The following is a 22,254-nucleotide window of genomic DNA, read 5'->3' on the forward strand; positions in this document are numbered from 1 at the left end:
CTCCTAGATATTGGAAGTAGACAAGATTGCTGGGCAAAAATTGGGAACTGGGGGGTGGGGTGGGATGGGGGAAAGGGGAGATGGGGAGAGACAAGTGAGAAGGGGAGGATGGGGAGAGCTTGGGGGAATGAGATGGTTGGGATAATGGAAGTATGGATATGGGAGCAGGGAAGTATATATCTTAATTAAGGGAGCCATTTTAGGGTTGGCAAGAGCCTTGACTCTAGAGGGGTTCCCAGGGGTCCAGAGAGATGTCCCCAACTAGGTCCTTGGGCAACTGAGGAGAGAGAGCCTGAAATGACCCTATCCTATAGCCATACTAATGAACATCTTGCATATCACCATAGAACCTTCATCTGGCGATGGATGGAGATAGAGACAGAGACCCACACTGGAGCACTGGACTGAGCTCCCAAGGTCCAAATGAGGAGCAGAAGGAGGGAGAACATGAACAAGGAAGTCAGGACCACGAGGGGTTCACCCACCCACTGTGACAGTGGAACTGATCTATTGGGAGCTCATCAAGGCCAGCGGGACTGGGACTGAAAAAGCATGGGATAAAACCGGACTCTCTGAATATGGCGGACAATGAGGGCTGCTGAGAAGCCAAGGACAATGGCACGGGGTTTTGATCCTACTGCATGTACTGGCTTTGTGGGAGCCTAGCCAGTTTGGATGCTCACCTTCCTAGAACTGGATGGAGGGGGGAAGACGTTGGACTGCCCACAGGGCAGGGAACCCTGAGTGCTCTTTGGACTGGAGAGGGAAGGGGAGGGGAGGGGGGCGTGGGGATTGAAGGGAAGGGGAGGGAAAAGGGAGGCGGGGAGGAGGCTGAAATTTTTTATAAAAAAAAAGAAAAGAAAAAAATCCTGAATTTCGGAAAATAAAACAACAACTGCTGTGTGTGTGTGTGTTTGTGTGTGTCTAGACCTGGCGTTACTAGGCATCTGCAGCATTCTTTGACAATGTGACACAAATCTTAAACTGTCAAGTCAGCCACCACATAACTCAACACAAGGTGCTGGCACACGGTGCTGCTGGCTGGCTCCAGCCTGCAGGCAGCAGCGGGAAGCCACATTTCTGTAAGCTGTGGCCCACTTGAGAGTCTGTGGGACTAGGAAGCTGTGTCTGGCTCCTTGTTTGTGTGTTTGGAACTTTTCTTTTAAAGATTTCTCAGGTCCTATGTGGAACTACTTGCCCCCGTGTTGGACGACATATGTTTTGAGTCTTTCTCTGTCACACCAGCCAGCACCCAAATAATGACAAAGAGGCTTCTTATTAATTACAAAAACTCAGCCTTAACTTAAGCTTGTTTCTAACTTGCTCTTAATGTAGCCCATGTCTATGACTCTACATGCTGCCAGTGGCTTGTGGCTTTATCTATCCTCCTGCATGTCCTGCTTCCTCTGCGTCTGGCTGGTGACTTCCCCTTTCTACTTCCTAGAGCTCTCTCTGTCCAGAAGTCTTGACTATACTTCCTGCCTAGCTATTGGCCATTTAGCTTTTTATTAAACCAATCACAGTGGCATATCTTTACACAGTGCAATCAAATATTAAATTTTATTTTATTCATGGATATGGAAAATCATTATTTTGGTTATTTTGTGTTTTTCTTTTCCTTGGGTGCATGGAGTTTCCTTTTGTAAATTGCCATCTAATAACAAGAAATGTAGAATTGGTTCCCTCTAGAAGTAAGGGTCAGTATTGCAGGCAGAAAATTTAAAACAAGCTTTCTGCCTTTTAACATTCATATGTAAATGATTCTTAACAACACTGGGAATAACAGACTTCTTGTTTGGGTTCAGGCTTCACCCCAGCCCCTGGCATTCAAATATCCAAAAAGTTTGGAATGTTTGGGTGGAAGTTCCATCCCAAGCCTCCTCCCCTGGGAGTTGCCTCAGTCCAGACTCCACACCTGAGAAAGCCTGCCAGATGATGACCCCTCCCCAGAGATGCTCAAGACCACTCCCACAGGGCATTTAAACTGCGCCCCAGAGAACAAATGCGGGGTTTTCCAATCTTCCTTTCCCAGCTTTTCTTTGCGGGGCTAGAAAGCCATCTGGGAGCATTGTTATCCATTAAACCTGGGCTTTTTTAATTCGGTTTGATTTGGTCTGATTTGGATTACTGTGTTGGTGGACAGGTTTATCAGGGTGCGAAAACTTTTCATTTGGAGGTCCCACCGAGGGAGCTGTTTCTCCCACTGGCCTGGGGCCATGTGTTGGGAAAAACACCCTTCTGCCCACACCTGCTCTCTGCTAGGCTAAGATTGGCTTTGCCAGGGTAAGTTCTGAGTCCCAAGTCATTGCCTTAGAGGCCCAAAGCCTCATGCAATTTTCTAGCTGTCCTGTGAAAGATGCAGCCGCACCAGGCTCCCGACCTGTTACCAGGACAAGGACCTGCGTTGTCCTGTGGGATTCCTTATTCAGGAGACATCCTGTTCAAGGTATTTCTCACATTCCTCTGGTTTTTTTGACCTAAAATCTACCATAATGGACACATTGCGCTAGGCTATGAGTCCAGACATAAACTTGCTAAATAGAAGCCTGATCCCCAAATTCCCTTGGGCTTCCTTTTGCAAAATCTTTTAAATTGGGGATATTTGACACTATATGTCCCTTGCTGCCTAAAGATTTTTGCTGGCATGAACAAGTAAACAAACCCCACATATGCCCATGGCCTGGCTACTGTGCTCCCGCTTCTCCCTAACCACCTCCCTGCTTCTCTCACCCTTTGCTGTTTGTCTGCATTCCTGGCACGATTCCCCTGTCCTCCCACTCTGAGCTGCATGGGTGTTCCGTCCTTGTGTTTCTGTTCTCCCTCACAGCATCTGCTGAGCTGGCTCTCAGTGGGACCACCTGTGTGCTCACCCGGCTTCTGCAGCCTATGCCAGGATTTTTAAGTTGGCCAGCTGATGCAGTTTCCTGAAAAGAAGTTTTGTTCATCTGCCTGTTAATATATGTGTGTAAATAATGTGGCCACAGTATGCGTGTTTTGTGTCTGTGTGTGTATATGTGCTTGTTTTAAAATCTGGAAAACTTGTAACCCCAGATTACAATAGCTCTGGGAAAATGCAGACAAGTGGACAGCTGCCATTACTGGTTGTGGTCAAAGTGGAAACCTCAGCGCCATCTTCCGTAAGAGTACCCACATGTGCTGAACCTACCAAGGAGACATTCTGCCTCCAATATACTTCGGCTTACTAAGATATTCCTTCTAATCTTCTTGCCTCTACTAGCATTAGTAAGTTGTAACCGATTGGGTAAACTATATGTCTAAATTTAACTTATGTCTAATTTGAATATACCTGACAGGTAATGGTACCCTGATTCTCAAGTGCGTTTATAGATCTGAGAGTATGGCATTTAACAAAGAGTTTCTTGTGACAGAGAGACATGCCAGCTCCTGCAGCATCCTTTAGCTCCTCCAAGAAGATGCATGGTTACAGAAGACCTTCTGCCTGGAGGCTTGCCTTTGGATATGGCAAAGCCACCCACACAGCAAAAAAGTTGCCTTCCACCTCATCAGCTTCCTGGACACTACACGAGGATTGATCATCTCATCCTGCCAAGACAGGTAGACTGAACCCTACCCCCACAGAAAAATCTTCGGGCCTCCTAGGCTCAGCAGTTAAATGCAAGTACTGCTTCTAAGACTGGTATTTGCCGAAGACTATGGAGAGACTTCTGATTGCCTGCCAAGCTAAAAATAGCTGTTTCGTTTCCGCTTATTTAGTTATCCCTCTTAGATCTGTCTGATGGCATTTGATGGCTTAAGGTACTAGTATTTTGTACTTGATTTGTTAAGTTTCCTGCTAAAAATACAGACAGGTCTGCCTCTTTCACAGGCTTCATAGTCCAAAATTAACAGGTTTCATACATATCTTCAGAGGTACAGAGTTTCCAATTTCCTTTAATTGTCTTCTAAAATGTTCATGCCTTTTAACCTAAAGCCATAATCTTTTGCTATGACACCAAGATGTAAATCTGTTCCAGCTGTCTTATTGACTATATAAACATTCAATAATAGACCATACTCCTCCATACCAGATATGCAACTGACATACAAGGATTAAGAATGCAACTATTAAAATTGGAGAAAATAGGAGTTGGGAGGGTGGCTAAGTAGTTAAAGACACTTGTTTTCACAGAGGGCCAGAGTTCCATTCCCAGCACCAGCATCAAGTAGCTCACAACTGCCTTTAAATCTAGATCAGAAGGATGTAACTCCCTCTTCTGCTTCTGGGCATTTACACTCACATGGCATGCACACATTTACACATAAGTTAAAACTAAATTAATTTTTATTATTTTCTACTATTCCAGGAAGAAGATAACCCTAGTATTGGTGTTTTCTGGGTCTGGGTCTTCAGGGCATACTTTTGACAGAGAATCTCTAGATATATAACTCTGATGTCCCATCTCATTGTTCAGCCTTCCTCAGTTGTCCTGGGCATGCTCCAGCCCTGACGGCAAGATACCTGAAAGGACCCTGCAGCACATCTGTAATTGCCGTGACTGAATGGGCACAAACAGCACCCAGCTGGGCCTAGGTTTCACCACTGCCCCAGACTGACCACACATGTGACAGACAGCATCACATCTTCTCCTTTGGAACTTGCAGTCCAGCCTCTTTCTGCTGATCTTGCAATGGGTGCAGTGTTGCATGCCTTGCTCCAGCTTCCTCAGCTCTAATGACTTCCACATCTTGACTGTTACCCTCAGGGCCCACTTAGAGCCTTTCTCTGTGGATCGTCCTTTCTGGCATTTTAAGATACACCACCATTTGTTTACCTTATATTTACTATCATTTTCTTTCCAATCAATAGACTTAGACTGCAGACACCTGATGCCCCCTGCCCAAGCATGTGATTAAAGTTAATGTCAACAGTGATGTTTATTGTATCCACATTGAGAAGATAAGCATGATGTCTAACCCTATAGACCAAGTGCATGCACACCTTCCCTTTCAGAAGTCACTCAGTTCTATCACCCACATGTATGAGGCTTCATCCTAGGAAGTTCAGTGCCTTACTCTATGTCTGCAGAATTCAGCCAACTTGAAGGCAGTTCTCCAAGTAATAGAACGAGGAAAGCATACACAAAGCACTGTACAGCACAGGAAAACTCTTATCTCTTCCCCCTCTCTCCCATCACCATACATAGGTACAATAAGCATCTACAAGATCACTCACACAACTTTCTCATGCACTCTTGTTAGGTCAAACAAGGAGAGTAATACATGGTACAAATCATGTGCCCAAATTTTTTATAACTTTGATAATATGGCATTTTATCTTTCTGTTTTGTGCCCATGTGTACTCATGTACACACACAATAAGAGTGCTACCACATATAAGTGTTCACCCCAACACCCCAAAGTTCAGAGACTATATGCTTTTCTGCACCCTTCATGAATTGTTGTTGTCTTTACAGCAATTACCCAGCAGATGGTAGCAAAGCACCTTGGTACCGAACAGTCATTTCTACTTTACTCATACAAGGAAAGAGAGAAACTAGAGGCCTGAGTGTCCATCCAGATAAGATAATACACGGGCAAGAGACTGTTTAGTTTTACCTGAGGTCCAAGGACAATATACATCAGGACTGGGTGAGGAATGGGTGGAGTCTGTTCATTAGTTTTTTCTGTCTCCTCTTCCACAGGGCTCCATGAGCCCCGAGGGGAGGGATTTGATGGAGACATCCCTTTTATGATCGACTGTTCCAAGATATCTCACTCTCTGCAAAACATCTGGCTATGGGTCTCTGTATTTGTTCCCATCTGCTGCAGGAAGAAGCCTTTCTGATGATGGCCAAGCAAGGCCCTGAATATAGCAGGAGGTCATTAGGAATCATATGTATATTAGAAATGTGGCATTATGTTTTATTCTAGTTCTCTGGGCTACATAGGTTCTTGTTCTTGATTACTCAAGCAATGTTGGGTATGGGGTTCATCTTGTGAAGTGGACCTTAAATCAAATCAGATATTGATTAATCAACAAAGGAAGCTCTCGCGAGCTTTGCGCCACCATTGTCCAAGAACACCTCGCATACACAGGACACCATTGTCAGAAGTTTTGTGGCTGGCATGGTTTTACTTTTCTTCTATGTCATCCTGCAGAGTACTTTTCTGTACCAAAGACATTAAAATGTAGGGTTGAAGGTTCTATGTCGGTACCAGCTCAACTTGTCTATGTTCAATGTGTTGCATAGTTTGTTGCCTTTCATTCTTCTACACGTGGACATCCAGTTTAACTAGCACCATTTATTGAAGATGCTATCTTTTGCAGTGTGTATTTCCAGCTTCTTTATCAAAAATCAGGTGTGTGAATTTGTGTTTTTCTGTTTTTGTGCCAATGCTGTGCTATTTTATTACTATAGCTTTATTGCTATAGCTTTTTTTATTACTATCATTTTGTCTTTCTCTGAGATAAGGAATGGTGATACCTCCAGCAGATATTTTATTATTTATGATTGTTTTAGCTACTTTTGGGTTTTGTATGTGTGTTTTTCTGTATGAAGCTGAAAATTGTCCTTTTGGATCTATGAATTGATGGAGGTTGCATTGAATATGTAGATTGTTTTTGTAGGATGGCTATTTTTACAATACTAATCCTACTGATCCATGAGCATGGGAGATCTTTCTGTCATCTGACATCTCCTTCAATTTCTTTCTTCAGTGTTCTAAAATTTTTATCATACAAGTCCTTTACTTGCTTGTTTAGAGTTAGCCCCAAGAGAGTTGAAATACCTTGGTGGAAGGTATTGCTTCCCTGATTTTCTTCTCAGTCCACTTGTATATAGGAAGACTACTGATTTTTTTTTGGGGGGGGGCGTTAATTTTGTGTTCACCTACTTTGCTGATAGTGCCTATCAGCTTTAGGAAATTTTTAGGGTCACTTATTATACTATCATATCATATGCAAATAAAGATACTTTGACTTCTTCCTTTCCAGTTTGTAGTATTCCCTTGATCTCATTCAGTTGTTGTATGGGTCTAGCTAATACTTCAAGTACTATATTGAAAAGCTATGAAGAGAGTAGACAATCTTGTCTTGTTCCTGATTTTAGTGGGGTTGCTTTGAGTTTCTTTCTATCTAAGATGATGTTATCTATGAGTTTCCTGTAACTGCCTTTTGCTATAGAATATCATTTTAAGATGTATTACATTTGTTTATACTGTGGAACATTTACTGAATGATGCAAAGATGTATTGCATTCTTTTATGTTGTATTTGTTCAACTCTGCAAAGCTGTGTTACTTTGCCTGTCTAAAACACCTGATTGGTCTAATAAAGAGCTGAACGGCCAGCTGTAGCAAGGAAGAGAAAGGATAGGTGAGGCCGGCAGGCAGAGAGAATAAATAGGAGAAGAAATCTGGGGAGAAAGAGATCAAGGAGCAAAAAAAGGAGGAGAGGAGGATACTAGGGGCCAGCCACACAGCCAAACACAAAGAAAGAAGTAAAAAGAAGGTATAAAGAAATAGAGAAAAATATAAAGCCCAGAGACAAATGATAGACGGGATAATTTAAGAAAAGTTGGCTGGAAACAAGTGAAGACAAGGCCAGATAAAAAAAGAACAAGATTCTATGTGTGATTTATTTGGGAGCTAGGTGGTGGGTCCCCAAAAGAGCAAAGGGTCAAAAGAGTAAAACAAAAATGAAAACAAACAAGAAAAAAACCCAAGAAAACAGCCTACAACAGTCTTAATTATGAGAAAGCATATCTCTTGTATCTCTAATCTCCCCAGGACTTTTATAATGAAGTGGTATTAGATTTTGTCAAGGCCTTTTTTTGCATCTAATAAGATAGTCATTTGGTTTTTATCTTTGAGTTTGTTTATATGTTTATCAATTTACGTTATGTTAAGCGATTCTTGCCTCCGTGGGATGAAGTTTGCTTGGTAATGATGGATGATCTTCATATGTTTTTGGATTCAGTTTGAAAGTATGTTATTGAGAATTTTTGGATCTATGTGCATGAGGAAATATGATCTGTAATTCTTTTTCTTTGTTGGATCTTTATGTGGTTTAGTTTATATAGCTTGGGTCCTGTGCCCTCATAAGCTGGGAATATTCCTTCTATTTTATTTTGTGGAATAATTTGGAATGAACTCTTCTTTCTGTAGAATTCTGTACTAACACCATCTAGCCTTGGGCTTCTTTTTTGTTTAGTAGAATTTTAATTACTACTTCTGTTTCACTATGGGTTATAGGTTTGCTTAAACTGCTTATCTGATACTGTTTTAAATTTGATAATTGGTATATATCAGGAAAATGATTCTTTCTTTTAGATTTTCCAATGTGGTGGAGTGCAGCCTTTTAAAGCATGTCCTAATGACTCTGGATTTCCTCAGTGTGTGTGTTACCCTTTCATCTCTAATTTTGTTAATGTGGATATTTTTTCTCTGCCTTTAACTTACATTGGCCAAGGTTTTGTCAATTTAATGATTTTCTCAAAGAACCAAGACTTTGTTTCATTAATTCTTTTTTTTTTCCATTTCAAGACAGGGTTTCTCTGTAACTTTGAGCCTGAATTGGAACTCATTCTGTAGACCAGGCTGGCCTCATACTCACAGAGATAAACCTACCCCTGCTTTCTGAGTGCTGGGATTAAAGGCATGGGCCACCACTGCCTGAGTGTGTTGTTTGTTTTGTTTTTTTATTTTATTGATTACAGCCTGAGTATTTACTGTTACCTACTTCTTTTTGAGTGCAATTTCTTGTTTTTGTTCTAGAGCTTTCAAGTGTGCTTTTAAGTTTCTAGTATGAGATCTCCTCAATTTTTTAAGTAGGCACTTGATGTTATGAACTTACTTCTTCCAATAGTCTTCATTGTGTCCTATAAGTTTGGGTATGTTGTGTTTTAATTTTCATTGAGTTCTAGAAAGTCTTTCATTTATGTGTTGATCATTTTTCTTCCTACACTGAGTAGTTCGGTTTCCATGAGTTTAAAGCTTGTTGTAGATGACCTGCTTTAATTTGCATCTGAGCATCTATAAATGTCTTTTACATCTATTTGATTTGTACATCAGTTAGTTCTGGCATTTCAATCTTTCTGGTCAAATAGAATGCAGAGTGTTATTTCAATTGTCTCGCATCCGTTGAGACTCGCTTTGTTTCCAAATATGTGGTCAATTTTGTAGAAAATTCTATGTGGTGCTGAGAAGAAGGTATATTCTTTTGTATTTGGGTGAAATGTTCTGTAAATATCTGCTAGGTACATTTGCATTATAACTCCAGTTAGATCCAGCATTTCTCTGTTTAGTTTTTTTCCTGGATGACCTGTCTATTGGTATAATTTGAGTATTGAAGTCTCCCACTATCAGTGTGTGAGGGTCAATATGTGATTTAAGCTGTAGAAGTGTTGGGTGCCCTTGTGTATGGGGAACAGATGTTAAAATTGCAATGTCCTCTTGGTAGATTTTTTCCTTTGATGAGTATTTAATGTTTTTTTATCTCTTTTGATTAGTTTTGGTTTGAAGTCTATTTTGTCAGGTATTAAAATGGCTACTTCAGCTTATTTCTTATGTCCCATTTTTCTTGGAATATATTCCCAACTGCTTACCCGGAGGTGATGTCTATTCTTGATGTTAAGGTGTGTTTCTTACATGTGCGAGAAGGATGGATCCTGTTTTCACATCCATTCTGTTAGGTTGTGCCTTTTTATTGGGGGAATTAAGACACTTAATGTTGAGAGATATCAAGGACCAATGGTAGTTGATTCCTGTCATTGTTGTGTGTTTATTCTTCCTTTCTTTTGATTTGCTGGTCAGTGATTATTTATTCCTTTTGTTTCCTTGGGTATGATTAACCTCTTTAGGTTGGAGCTTCCCTTCTAGCATCTTTCGTTGAGTAAATGTATACATAGATATTGCTTAAATTTGGTTTTTATCATAGAATGTCTTATTTTCTCCATCTATTGTAATTAAAGGTTTTCCTTGGTATATTAGACTAAGCTGGCAATTGTGGTCTCCTAGATTCTGCAGAACATCTTTCTAGACCCTTCTGGCTTTTAGATTCTCCATTGAGAACTAATTGGCTTGCCTTTATATATTACTTGGTCTTTTTCCTTTACAGTTCTAAATAATTTTTCTTTGTTCTGTATGTTTAGTGTTTTGAATATTATGTGTCTAGGGGACTTTCTTTTCTGGTCACATCTTTTTGTTGTTATGTAAGCTTCTTGTGTCTTTAGAGGTATGTCCTCCTTTAGGTTAGGGAAAATTTTCTATGATTTTGTTGAAAATATTTTCTGGGCTTTTGGCCTGGATTTCTTCTCCTTCTTTTATTACTATTATTCTTAGATTTGGTCTTTTAGTCTTTTCATTGTATCCCAAATTTTCAGGATGGTGTGTGTGTGTGTGTGTGTGTGTGTGTGTGTGTGTGTGCGTGTGTGTATGTGTGTGTGTGTGTGTATGTTTTCTTTGAGGTCCCCATTTCTTGTGTCTTCAATGGCTCAGATTCACTCTTCCATCTCTTGTATTCTGTTGGTAAGGTTTGCCTCTGTGGTTCTTATTTGAGTTCCTAAATTTTTCATTTCCAGGTTTCCCACAATTTGGATTTCCTTATTTTAGGCCTTGAGCTGTTTTGTTCATTTCCTTTCACTGTTTGTTTGTATTTTCATAGATGTCTTTAAGGGATTTATTTTCTCTTTAAAGACCCCTGTCATATCCATAAAGGCTTTTTGTTTGTTTGTTCTTGTTTTTAGAGACAGAATTTCTCTGTGTAGCTTTGGAGCCTGTCCTGGAGCTTGACCTACAGCCCAGGCTGACCTTGAACTCACCGAGATCCACCTGCCTCTGCTGGGGATAAAGGTGTGTACCACCACTGCCCAGCTCATAAAGGCTATTTTAAGGTCTTTGTCTTGTGCTTCAGCTATGTTGTAATTCTCAGACCCACTGTGGTAGGGCTGTTTGGACTACTGAAGACATATTATCCTGGCAGTTATTGTGTTTTTATAATGGCATCTGTTTATACTGGTATTGGGTTTGAAAAGATTGTAATTTGAGGTGCTGATATCTGGTCTTGTCTTTATTGGGTGGATGTTTTGTTTCTTACTTTATATTGCCCTCTCTTATTCTTAGCAGGGAATGGTGGCTGTTTGTTTCCGGGTAGGGAATTCTTTTGGAATCCTGATCAATATGGCCACTGGGGTTCTGGGTACAGTGAATTATGTATTAGGAGCTGACATTTCAAAATGGGGATGGGCTAGAAGGGATGTCTCTGGGAGTCTACTGGATGGAAGAAAGGAGGATATTCTGCCTGATCTGCTTAGTCCCCTGGGAATGGGGGCAGAGAATGAGAAGAGGCTACAGCAGGTAGATTGGTGACGAGCTTGTGAGGAGACTGGGGGATTAGATTTGGAGGAAAGGATGGAGAGTGAAGGTCTGAAGTTTGCCTACATGCTTTTGCTGGCCTGCTAGCTTCTCTAGCAGGTTTAGTTGATAGGTTCTCATTGACTGCTTCCTGGAATTGGGGCCTGGGAAAAAGAGATGCTTTGGGGGAAATAAAGGTTGAAGGGAAAGATCTCTATGATCCCCCAGAGCTGGGGAAGGGGAGCAGAGGAGGCAGTATGAGGTGGTCTGCTAGAGAGCAGGGAATGAGATTAGGAGGTCAGATTTGAAGGACTGGAGGGAGAAGTGAAGATCTTCAGTAAGCCTACCTGTTTTCCTGACCAGAGTGGCTTTTGGGTTTCTAGGGAATATCTGTTGGAGTTGGAGACTGAGATAAAGCAATGAGCGGGCAGTGGTGATGATGGTTTGGAGGAGGAGATCTGTGTGATCCATTGGATGCGGGGGTGGGTATGTCTTTTGAGTGTTCTTATATGTGTATGTATTTAGGGTTGATCAGTTACAACTGGATAACCTATCAGGGAGCTTGGTCTTGGAGAAGACTGAACCTCTCTCAGCAACCATTGATAGCCTGTAACCTTTATCTATGGGTGGGGTCTTGTGAAATTTCCCCTATCCACTTTGGTATGTCATCTGGTAATGTCTTGTTAGCCTTGTTCAGGTACTCATAACGTAGAAATTTCATGGGTACAGCTTTCCTGTCATGTCTAGAACTATCTAGCAGAAAGTGTCTTGGTCCTCTGATTCTTTTAATTTTCTGTTCCTTCTTCCATAATGTTCCCTGAGCCTTCCGTATAGGGACTGGGTTATGGATATTTTAGCTGTGCTTTGTACTTTTCATCCAGTTATTGTCTGCAGTTTGACCAGTTGTAGTTTTCTGTAACAGCTTCCATGTACTGCAGCAAGTAGCTTCTCTGTTGAGGGATGAGAGCTTCACCTACATAGAAAAATAAGAATATGTATTTAGAATGCAGTCAGAAATGACGCTGCTTTAAAATTTTTAAAGTTGATTTTCTATAAGCTTGAAAAGTGATAATCATCTTTATTGCCATTAACCAAATACTTCCTTGTGTTATTCACTAATTCTTATTGTTTCACAGAATAATTATTGCTAAGTCAGTTGCATGGCAGAACATTTATGATTTACACTGTTTTACACTGTATTAGCCAACAGTGAATATACCCGAGAGAGAGAGAGAGAGAGAGAGAGAGAGAGAGAGAGAGAGAGAGAGAGAGAGAGAGAGAGATGTTCAATCTGGTATGAGACAAATGCACCTGAGTATAGAACCAGAAAACCTAGGATCAAGTACTAGAGCCTATATATTTTAAGTGCATTTCCTGAGGAAAGGAAATGTCCTCAAGGGCCCTTGGTTAAGCTTAGCATTGCATATATCTTCTCCTTTTCCTTTAGATACAAATCTAGCCATGAGGAAAGTCATTGAGAAGTTCTCTCTCTCTCTCTCTCTCTCTCTCTCTCTCTCTCTCTCTCTCTCTCTCTCTCTCTCTCTCATGCATACACACACACACACACACACACACACACACACACTGAGACTCTGTTGTGTCTGAAAGATTCTAACAAATGCTATGAATAAAGAAGAATGGCTGGAAAGAGAGGGAGGAGTTAGAGATCTCCATACATTCTTTCTTACATTACACTATGATAAATTATGGTCTGAGGAAAGAGAGTGACTTGTGTGCTAGGAAGACAATGAGTGTTTGTGACCAATCCACTGTGCCTGACTCTTTTTGTTTTCTGTCTCCTTTCCGTACACCTGACATTAATGTGAGCCACAGGAAGGAGGTGGTGGGCAAGAATATGGGCTCTGAATCCTCAGTCAACCTCTGGCGCTCTGGGAAGTTTTCATGAGAGGCATTAAGACATGAAGCCTTGGCTCTGGGCAGAGGACTTCTCACATTTGGGGAGAAGGTTACAGATAGATTAATTAAGTTCATTGAAACTCGGTTTTAAAGGTATTGCTTATGTTCAAAGGAGCTTGTGAGAACACTCGAGAATGAGCAAACACTTAGTACAGATATTATCAGACTAAGTATGATGATGACAGATACAGCTGCAACCTCAAATTCAAGGACTGATTTTGGTTCCTTCCACCTCCATCCCATTCTGAGCTCTAGGTAAAGATAGGGGAATTTGCTTGGTAAAAGTAGGGGCTTTTGTCTCTTATTTACCCCTGTTCCCTTTCTCTTCTTTAATGTTCTTATGGCATGGGTGCTAGACACTGAATTCTGGTCCTCTGTAAGAGCATCAAGTGCTGCTATGAACATAGTTGAGCACATGTCCTTGTGGCATGATTGAGCATCCTTTGGATATATACCCAAAAGTAGTATTACTGGGTCTTGAGGAAGGTTATTTCCTAATTTTCTGAGATATCACCACACTGACATCCATAGGGGCTGTACCAGCTTGCACGCCCACCAGCAGTGCAGGAGTGTTCCCTTTACCCTACAACCTCTCCAGCATAAGTTGTCATCAGTGGTTTTGATCTTGGCCATTCTTACAGGTGTCAGATGGAATCTCAGAGTTGTTTTGATTTGCATTTCTCTGATGGCTAAGGATGTTGGGCATTTCCTTAAGTGTCTTTCAGCCATTTTAGATTCCTCTGTTGAGAGTTCTCTGTTTAGGTCTGTACTCCATTTTTATTAGATTATTTGTTCTTTTGATGACCAATTTCTTGAGTTCTTTGTATGTTTTGGAGATCTTGGACACTCTTCTGAGCACGTCACTGTGCAACTCCATGTCCATAATCACTACAAGCTGCCACCACTGTGTCAGCAAAGAATCTGGGGCTTCAAAGTGTAAAACACAGGAGCCAGGAACCAATCTGTCTTCAGAACAGGACACTCACAAGCCTGACCACTCTGTTATTCTGACCTCATTTTTCTTCCCCTTTTGTGACCACAGAGTAGGGTATCTACACAGTTCACTACAGTCGCGCATGTTGAGTTCTTTCTAATGGATTTAGAGTGGCAATTGCGGTGTCCCTCAGGCTCTGACAGGTGGGTACCACCCAAAGGAGCTTCTGTTCAATTCTGAGAACTAAGATGGCATTTCCTTTAATCACCTTCCCACTTTGTCGTCTGTGAAACATCACCTTTTTCTCTTTGATGTTGTACGGCTGCACCATTTGCTTGTTTCTGTTAGCTTTGCCTTACACACTTTCCACATTATATGAAACCTGTAAAAATGTCTTCACAAGAGTTTAGTTTTTTTCTGGTTTCCTGTTTTTCCTAGAGGTACTTCATATATTTTTGTTATGCATCTTTCACATTCTTTCTTAATGATGGTCCTCTGAGATGTTTTATATATCAGGATGACCCCATTTTGCTAACTTAATCAAGAGTCTCTATTCTTAAAAAGTCAAGCACACATTAGCAATTTAAATATTTGCATAATTTCTTTATAAAATTGTTTTTACTAGTCATCTTGCTTTGTTTCTAACAGCTTTAATTAGTTTTTAGTTAGTTCGTTTTCGATGTTTGTCATATAAGTTTCACTCATATTGAAATAGTAGCAACTTCAAACATTTAGTTAAAACCTTTTCTTTAATCTTTGCAGAATAGCACATGGAATCTCTCCATTTTAATACTGATTTTAATTTTAATATAACACATTGACTATTTCCCTTAATTATTTAGTTATGATAAAGGGATTCAGATCAAGACAATATGCCCACGCAGCATGATTAATGTTATTCTTCATCTATGTTTAAGTGAATAACAATTTTGAATAATAATGAGGGTTTAATTAGTATAGTAACTGTATCAAGTTGCCTATAACTTTTTCCTTAATTTCTTTTTAAAAGATTTGTCTTATTATTTTTAATTTGTGTGTTGATGTGTATCTGTGTATACATATCTGCACGGCTGTAGAAGCCAGAAAAGGGCAGATATGGGTCTACTGACATGGCTATTGGGAACTGAATTCTGGTCCTCTGCAAGAGTAGCAAACCCTCTTAACTGTTGGGTAAACCTCTCAAATCCCACCCTGAGTTTTATAAATTTCAATAGGATGTCCACATAATAAATATTTGTATCATCAGTATGGCAAAAGACCATGCTAACTTGTGAAGAGAGAAGCTTTGTAGTTATCCACTTCCCCTAACTCTTTTATTAATTTTTTGCTTCCTCTTTCATAGTGTTCTCTGAATCTTGGGAGAAGGGCATATGATACAGACAGCCCTTTTAGAGTTTGACAGTCTTCAGTCCCGTTTTCTTTGCACGCTGAAAAGTTGTGGGTCTTTGTCAATCACTGTCTAATAAAAAAAAGATGCTTCTCTGATATGGACTGAGACATGAACCCTTTTCTCTTTGTGGTAGAACTACAGTTAGAAGAACAAAGAACACAAAGCTGGGTAGGTAGAGGGAGGGAGTGGATCTGGGGGAAGTGGGGAGAGGAGGTGAATACATTGTATGAAATTCTGAAAGAACTAACAAAATGAAGAATAAAGAAAGGGTTTTTTCCCCCCTAAACTCCCAGTCATCAGTCCATTATGATGGGGATGGTCTATCTCTGACCACACTTCCTGGCACACAGTCATGTGAAGCAAACTGTTGACTCTGTGGTTGGGAGGTCGGAGAGGAGGAAAGATGCTAGTTCCACTACCCGTGGTCTCAGACATCTCACTAAAGCCACTGTAGCACAAATTCTTTTTTTATTAAATTTATTTTTTTATTTACATTACGATTTATAACAGTAGCAAAATTACAGTTATGATGACGCAACAAAGATAATTTTGTGGTTGGGGTCACCACAATATGAGGAACTATATTAAAGGGTAACAACATTTTTTTTTCCTGTTTTAAAAAATTTATTTATTTATTAAAGATTTCTGTCTCTTCCCTGCCACCACCTCCCATTTCCTTCCCCCTCCCCCAATTAAGTCCCCCCCCTCCTCAGCCCTAAGAGCAATCAGGGTTCCCTGCCCTGTGGGAAGTCCAAGGAACCCCCACCTCCATCCAGGTCTAGTAAGTTGAGCATCCAAACTGCCTAGGCTCCCACAAAGCCAGTATGTGCAGTAGGATCAGAAACCCATTGCCATTGTTCTTGAGTTCTCAGTAGTCCTCATTGTCCGCTATGTTCAGAGAGTCCGGTTTTATCCCAGGCTTTTTCAGGCCCAGGCCAGCTGGCCTTGGTGAGTTCCCAATAGAACATCCCCATTGTCTCAGTGTGTGGGTGCACCCCTTGCGGTCCTGAGTTCCTTGCTCGTGCTCTCTCTCCTTCTGCTCCTGATTTGGACCTTGAGATTTCTGTCCGGTGCTCCAATGTGGGTCTCTGTCTCTGTCTCCTTTCACCGCCTGATGAGGGTTAATATTCAGGAGGATGCCTAAATGTTTTTCTTTGGGTTCTCCTTATTTAGCTTCTCTAGGATCACTAATTATAGGCTCAATGTCCTTTGTTTATGGCTAGAAACCAAATATGAGTGAGTACATCCCATGCTCCTCTTTTTGGGTCTGGCTTACCTCACTCAGGATAGTGTTTTCTATTTCCATTCATTTGCATGCAAAATTCAAGAAGTCCTTGTTTTTTACTGCTGAGTAGTACTCTAATATGTATATATTCCATACTTTCTTCATCCATTCTTCCATTGAAGGGCATCTAGGTTGTTTCCAGGTTCTGGCTATTACAAACAATGCTGCTATGAACATCGTAGAGCATATACTTTTGTTGTATGATAAGGCCTCTCTTGGGTATATTCCCAAGAGTGGTATTGCTGGGTCCAGGGGTAAGTTGATCCTGAATTTCCTGAGAAACCGCCACACTGCTTTCCAAAGTGGTTGCACAAGTTTGCATTCCCACCAGCAATGGATGAGTATACCCCTTTCTTCACAACCTCTCCAGCAAAGGCTATCATTGGTGTTTTTTATTTTAGCCATTTTACATACCTTATTCCAGTTCCCACTCCCTCCTCGCTCTTATCCCACTTTCCTCCCACTCCAGCCCCCACCAACTCCTCAGAGAGGTTAAAGTTTCCCAATGGGGAGTCAACAAAGTCTGACACATCACTTTGAGGCAGAACTGAGACCCTCCCCCCTATATCTAGGCTGAGCAAGGTATACCTCAAAAAAGAATGGGCTCCAAAACAAGCTCATCTTATCACTCCTCCCTCTCTTGGACCGGTCTCTGGAAGCTTGGCCCAGTGCTTAGCTGTGGCTCTCTGCATCTGATCCCATCAGTTGCTGGATGAAGGCTCTATGATGACAATTAAGGTAGTCATCAGTCTGATTACAGGGCAAGGCCAGTTCTCTGCACACTCTCCACTATTATTTAGGGTCTTAGATTCCTAAGAATTTCCCTAGTACCAGGTTTCTCACTGGTCCCATAACAACTCCCTTAATCAAGACATCTCTTTCCTTGCTCTCCCTCTCTGTCCTTTCCCCATCTCAACCATTCTGTTCTACTCCTCAACCCATCTCAACCCCATGTTCTCCTCCTCCCTCTCCTTTCCCCCTCCTTCTGCTCTTCCTTCTCCCCTCTATACTCGAAATTTTCTCAGGAGATCTTGTCTAATTCCTCCTTCCAGGGGAATCCTTGTATGTCTCTGTTAGTGTTCTTGTTACCTAGCTTCTCTGGGATCAAGGTCTATGGGCTGGTTACCCTTTGCTTTACATCTAATATCCACTTATGAGTGAGTACATACCATGTTTGTCTTTCTGGGTCTGAGTTATTTCACTCAGGATGTTTTTTTTCTAGTTCCATCCATTTGCATGCAAATTTTAAGATGCCATTGTTTTTTTACTGCCAAGTAGTACTCTATTGTGTAAATATACCACATTTTTTCCCCATTCTTCAGTTGAGGAGTTTCTAGGATGTTTCCAGGTTCTGGCTATTACAATTGATGCTGCTATGAACACAGTTGAGCAAATGTCCTTGTGGTATGAGTATGCATTCTTTGGCTATATGCCTAAGAGTGATTTTGCTGGGTCTTGTGGTAGGTTGATTCCCAGTTTTCTGAGAAACTGGTATACTGATTTCCAAAGTGGCTGTACAAGTTTGTACTCCCACCAGCAATGGAGGAGTGTTCCCCTTACTCTGCTTCCTCTCCAACATAAGCTATTATTGATGTTTTTTTATCTTAGCCATTCTGACTTGTAAAAGACGGTATCTCAGACTCATTTTGATTTGCATTTCCCCGATGTCTAAGGATGTTGAGCAATTCCTTAAGTGTCTTTCAGCCATTTGTAATTCATCTGTTGAGAATTCTGTTTAGATCCATATTTTTGTTGTATTATTTAGTATTTTGATCTCTATTTTCTTGAGTTCTCTATGTATTTTGGAGATCGGTCCTCTGTCTGATGTGGGGTTGGTGCTCTATAGGCTGCTGCTTTGTCTTATTGTTTGTATCTTTTGACTTTCAGAAGCTTCTCAGTTTCTGGAGGTCCCATTTATTAATTGTTTTTCTCAGGGTCTGTGGTACTGGGGTTATATTTAGGAAGTGGTCTCCTGTGCCAGTGCATTGAAGGCTACTTTCCCACTCTCTCTTCTATGAGGTTCATTGTGGCTGGATTTATGTTGATGTCTTTGATCCATTTGGACTTGAGTTTTGTCCACGTAGCACGAATTCTAATTGGTCTAATAAAAGCCCAGAGTGAGATATCAGAGGGTGAAAACAGAGAGATCAGAGAAACAGTGCAGCTAGCCACTAGAGAATTCTTACCTCTACCAATGCTCATACCAAAGGGGTGGTCATGTCTTTAGGAAACCTCAGACTGCATGCTCAGATTGCATCCTCAGACGGACTGCTCCAGACTGCTGCCTCAGACTGCACTGAGTTCCTGTCTCCTCCCAGCTTATATTTTCTCTGCCCGGCCATATCACTCCTGTCTTCACCTCCCTAGTGCTGGGATTAAAGGTGGGATCACCTGTAGGTGAGCTCTGTTTCTCTTTTAGACAGATTCAATCTTATGTAACCCAGTGTAACCTTGAACTCACAGAGATCCATCTGCCATTCTTTTGCTCTCTTATGTAGAAACTAAGATTTTTACTTCGACATCAGGGAACAAACATATTGAATTTTTTCCATTGATATTAGGGAACAAAAGTATCAATTTTTTTTCAATCCTTTCCAAAAATTCCCATGATTTGTTCTGGTTTGATACAAACTTACTGAGAAGTGGCTCACTCGTAGAGGTGGTATACACCCTATCCAGAGGCCCCACCCACTCTTTATTTATATCATAATGGATAAAGAACAAAGGACATCCCCCTCCCTCTTGAGTACAGATCAAGGAGGAGTTCACATCCTAGAAGTTTACACAAAGTGCTGGACTTTGTTTCTTTTTACCATAATTGTTCCTGACAACTTAAGAAATGTTAGTGGTCAAACTCCTTTATCAGCTCATGCACACTCATCTGTCCCCGAGACAGCCAGCAGATTCTCATGGCTGCCAGAAATAAATAACATTACACACAGAGTTAGAGAAGTGGAAATGGGAAGAGACCCAAAAGTAGGTCATAGCAAAATATGTCAGGTGTCCCAGCATTGCAGGTCCAGTATGAAGAAGTGACTAGGAAAATCAGAGAGTTGGTCTCTAGTCTTGTTTTGCACAAAACCACGGATAGATATTACTCAAAGCCAATAATAAAATGATAATGGTGTGATGAGACCATTGCACTAACTTACATCAATTTGTGACTCTTTTCTTCTTTGGGGCACTCAGGCAGTGCCATATCCCATGCCCCTGCTAACCTGTCCCTTGGAGGAGGCTGATGAAATAGTTGTAAGCTTCCTTCCTGATTTCATGGTTCCTGGGGCAATACAGACCACACTGCTTCCTGAAAACACAAAATATTTTCCTGATGTGTTCAGGCTGTTGAACATATAAACTCAGGTAGTTGTGACTGCATGTACATGACTCATCCAAGATCAAATCAAGAAAAATTCCAGCATGGAAGTGGGAGGGGCTTATGAAGTCTCACTTGTAGCACAAATAATAAAAAATCAGAGACAGATATTGGGGTTCAGCCTAAAACTCTGAAAAGCAAAGCAGTCAAACCACTAGAGAAGTCTTACCTCTACCAAGGTTGGACCACTGCTGACTAAGCAGCAGAGCCTCTCTCTCCTCCCACTTTATATTCCCTCTAGTGTTGGGATTAAATGTGTGTGACTCCCTAGCACTGGGATTAAAAGTGTGAGCCACTACCACCTGGATTTGTTTCTGCATTGATCTTATGTAGCCCAGAGTGGCCTTGAACTCACAGAGATCCATCTGCCTCTGTCTCCCAAATCCTAGGATTGAAGTTCTGTGCCACCACTGCCTGACATCTAGTGGCTTAGCTTGGCCCTTCTGATCTTCAGGGAGCTTTATTTATTAAAATACAAATGAAATATCACTACACCTGAGGAGCCATTGGCAGTTGATGGCTTCTAGGGAACAAGGGTCACTTTTCTTCAGGTCTGAGCACTCTGAGAGGCTATCTATCCACCCTCCAGAACAATCTACTGTACATATAGACAGTACCAAGTGGACTCAGTGGGTTTAAAAAGAGAAAAATGTAAGAAGTTTGGAGGGAAAAGAGATAGGAGAGTTATGGAAGAATTGGAGGAGTGTGGCAAAGGGCAGTGGATTTAATAAAAATGCATGCATATTAAGAAATTCTCAAACAACAGAAAATTTGAAACTAGACATTACCAAGCAGGATGCATTATTGCTAAGGCCCAGAAAATGACACTCTGAAATCTGGTGCCGTGGGCATTCTGAAGTAGACAAACTCTCAGAATTTGGGTCTCTTTGTCCCACCTGTTTCCCTTTATCTGAATCATGTCTGAGTTTTTTAGTCTTCCTTAGAAACACAGGAAACACTTAGCTGACCATGGATTTCCTCTTCCCAGAAGGAAAACAGTTCTTGTGAAATCTTGTTAGCCAGCAAACATGAAGTGAAAATCAAATGTCACATCTGGAGACGAGCAGAACTTGTCTTTTCTTTGACCCATCTATCTCCCCTGAAAGTCAAGACGTCAATCTGACCTCCACCCTCCATGTTCTCTCTCCCTTGTGGAGAGTATGTGGATTTCTTCATCACAGTAGGTCATTAGGAAGTCAACTCCTGTGGCACTCCTATGTACGTGAGTCAATTTCTCCTTGTTGTTTCTTGTGCAACAAAACATAGCTGTCAAAGTTTAAACTTTTCAACATAATTTTCTTCTATTACTAGAATTCCTACACACACGACTGAAGAGGGATCATATATATTTAATATAATCCATGAGGATTTTTAAGACAGGATCTCCCAGTACAGACCATACAGGCCTTGAACTATTAATCCTCCCCCATCTACATCGGATGAGGCTGGGATCAAGCTCAATCCTTAAGGTTTTATTTTTCTTAGTTGTATGTTGTCCAGGAATGTAATATAATAATATCAAAGAGAAGATATAAAAAGAATACATGCTAAAATGATTCCATTATTAAAACATCAAACCTAGGTGAAACATCATAGGTATTAGAAGCTGAGACTCTACTCTTGATAGCATGGAAAGAGCAAAAAGGAATCATGTCTTCAGAACATCAGGTGTCTTTTAATTTATTTTTCAGTCTTGGAAGTAGACATGTAGACATGTTTACTTGTGATAATTAATTGAGTTGCACACTTACAGTGTCTATGCTTTATGTTTTTCACCTAACTGAAATATTAGCACTAAAATCTATCTCAGGCTTTAATTTTGTTTAAAGAAAGAACTCAAACTGACACAAAAAATGCTGCTCAGAAAGGTTTTCCATATTCTTATGAAAACTAATTATGTAGCAGCCACACTGATCTAAACGTAATACATGCTGATTTTTTTTAAAGCATTGATCATTCTTTCTATTATGCCTATCCAGGGACAAAACACTGAAATTCAGGTTTTATTTCTAGCTAAAACAGGAAGAGGTAAGTAAGGTATGC

The sequence above is a fragment of the Microtus pennsylvanicus genome, chromosome 5, assembly GCF_037038515.1.
Source record: "Microtus pennsylvanicus isolate mMicPen1 chromosome 5, mMicPen1.hap1, whole genome shotgun sequence".
Lineage (NCBI taxonomy): Eukaryota > Metazoa > Chordata > Mammalia > Rodentia > Cricetidae > Microtus > Microtus pennsylvanicus.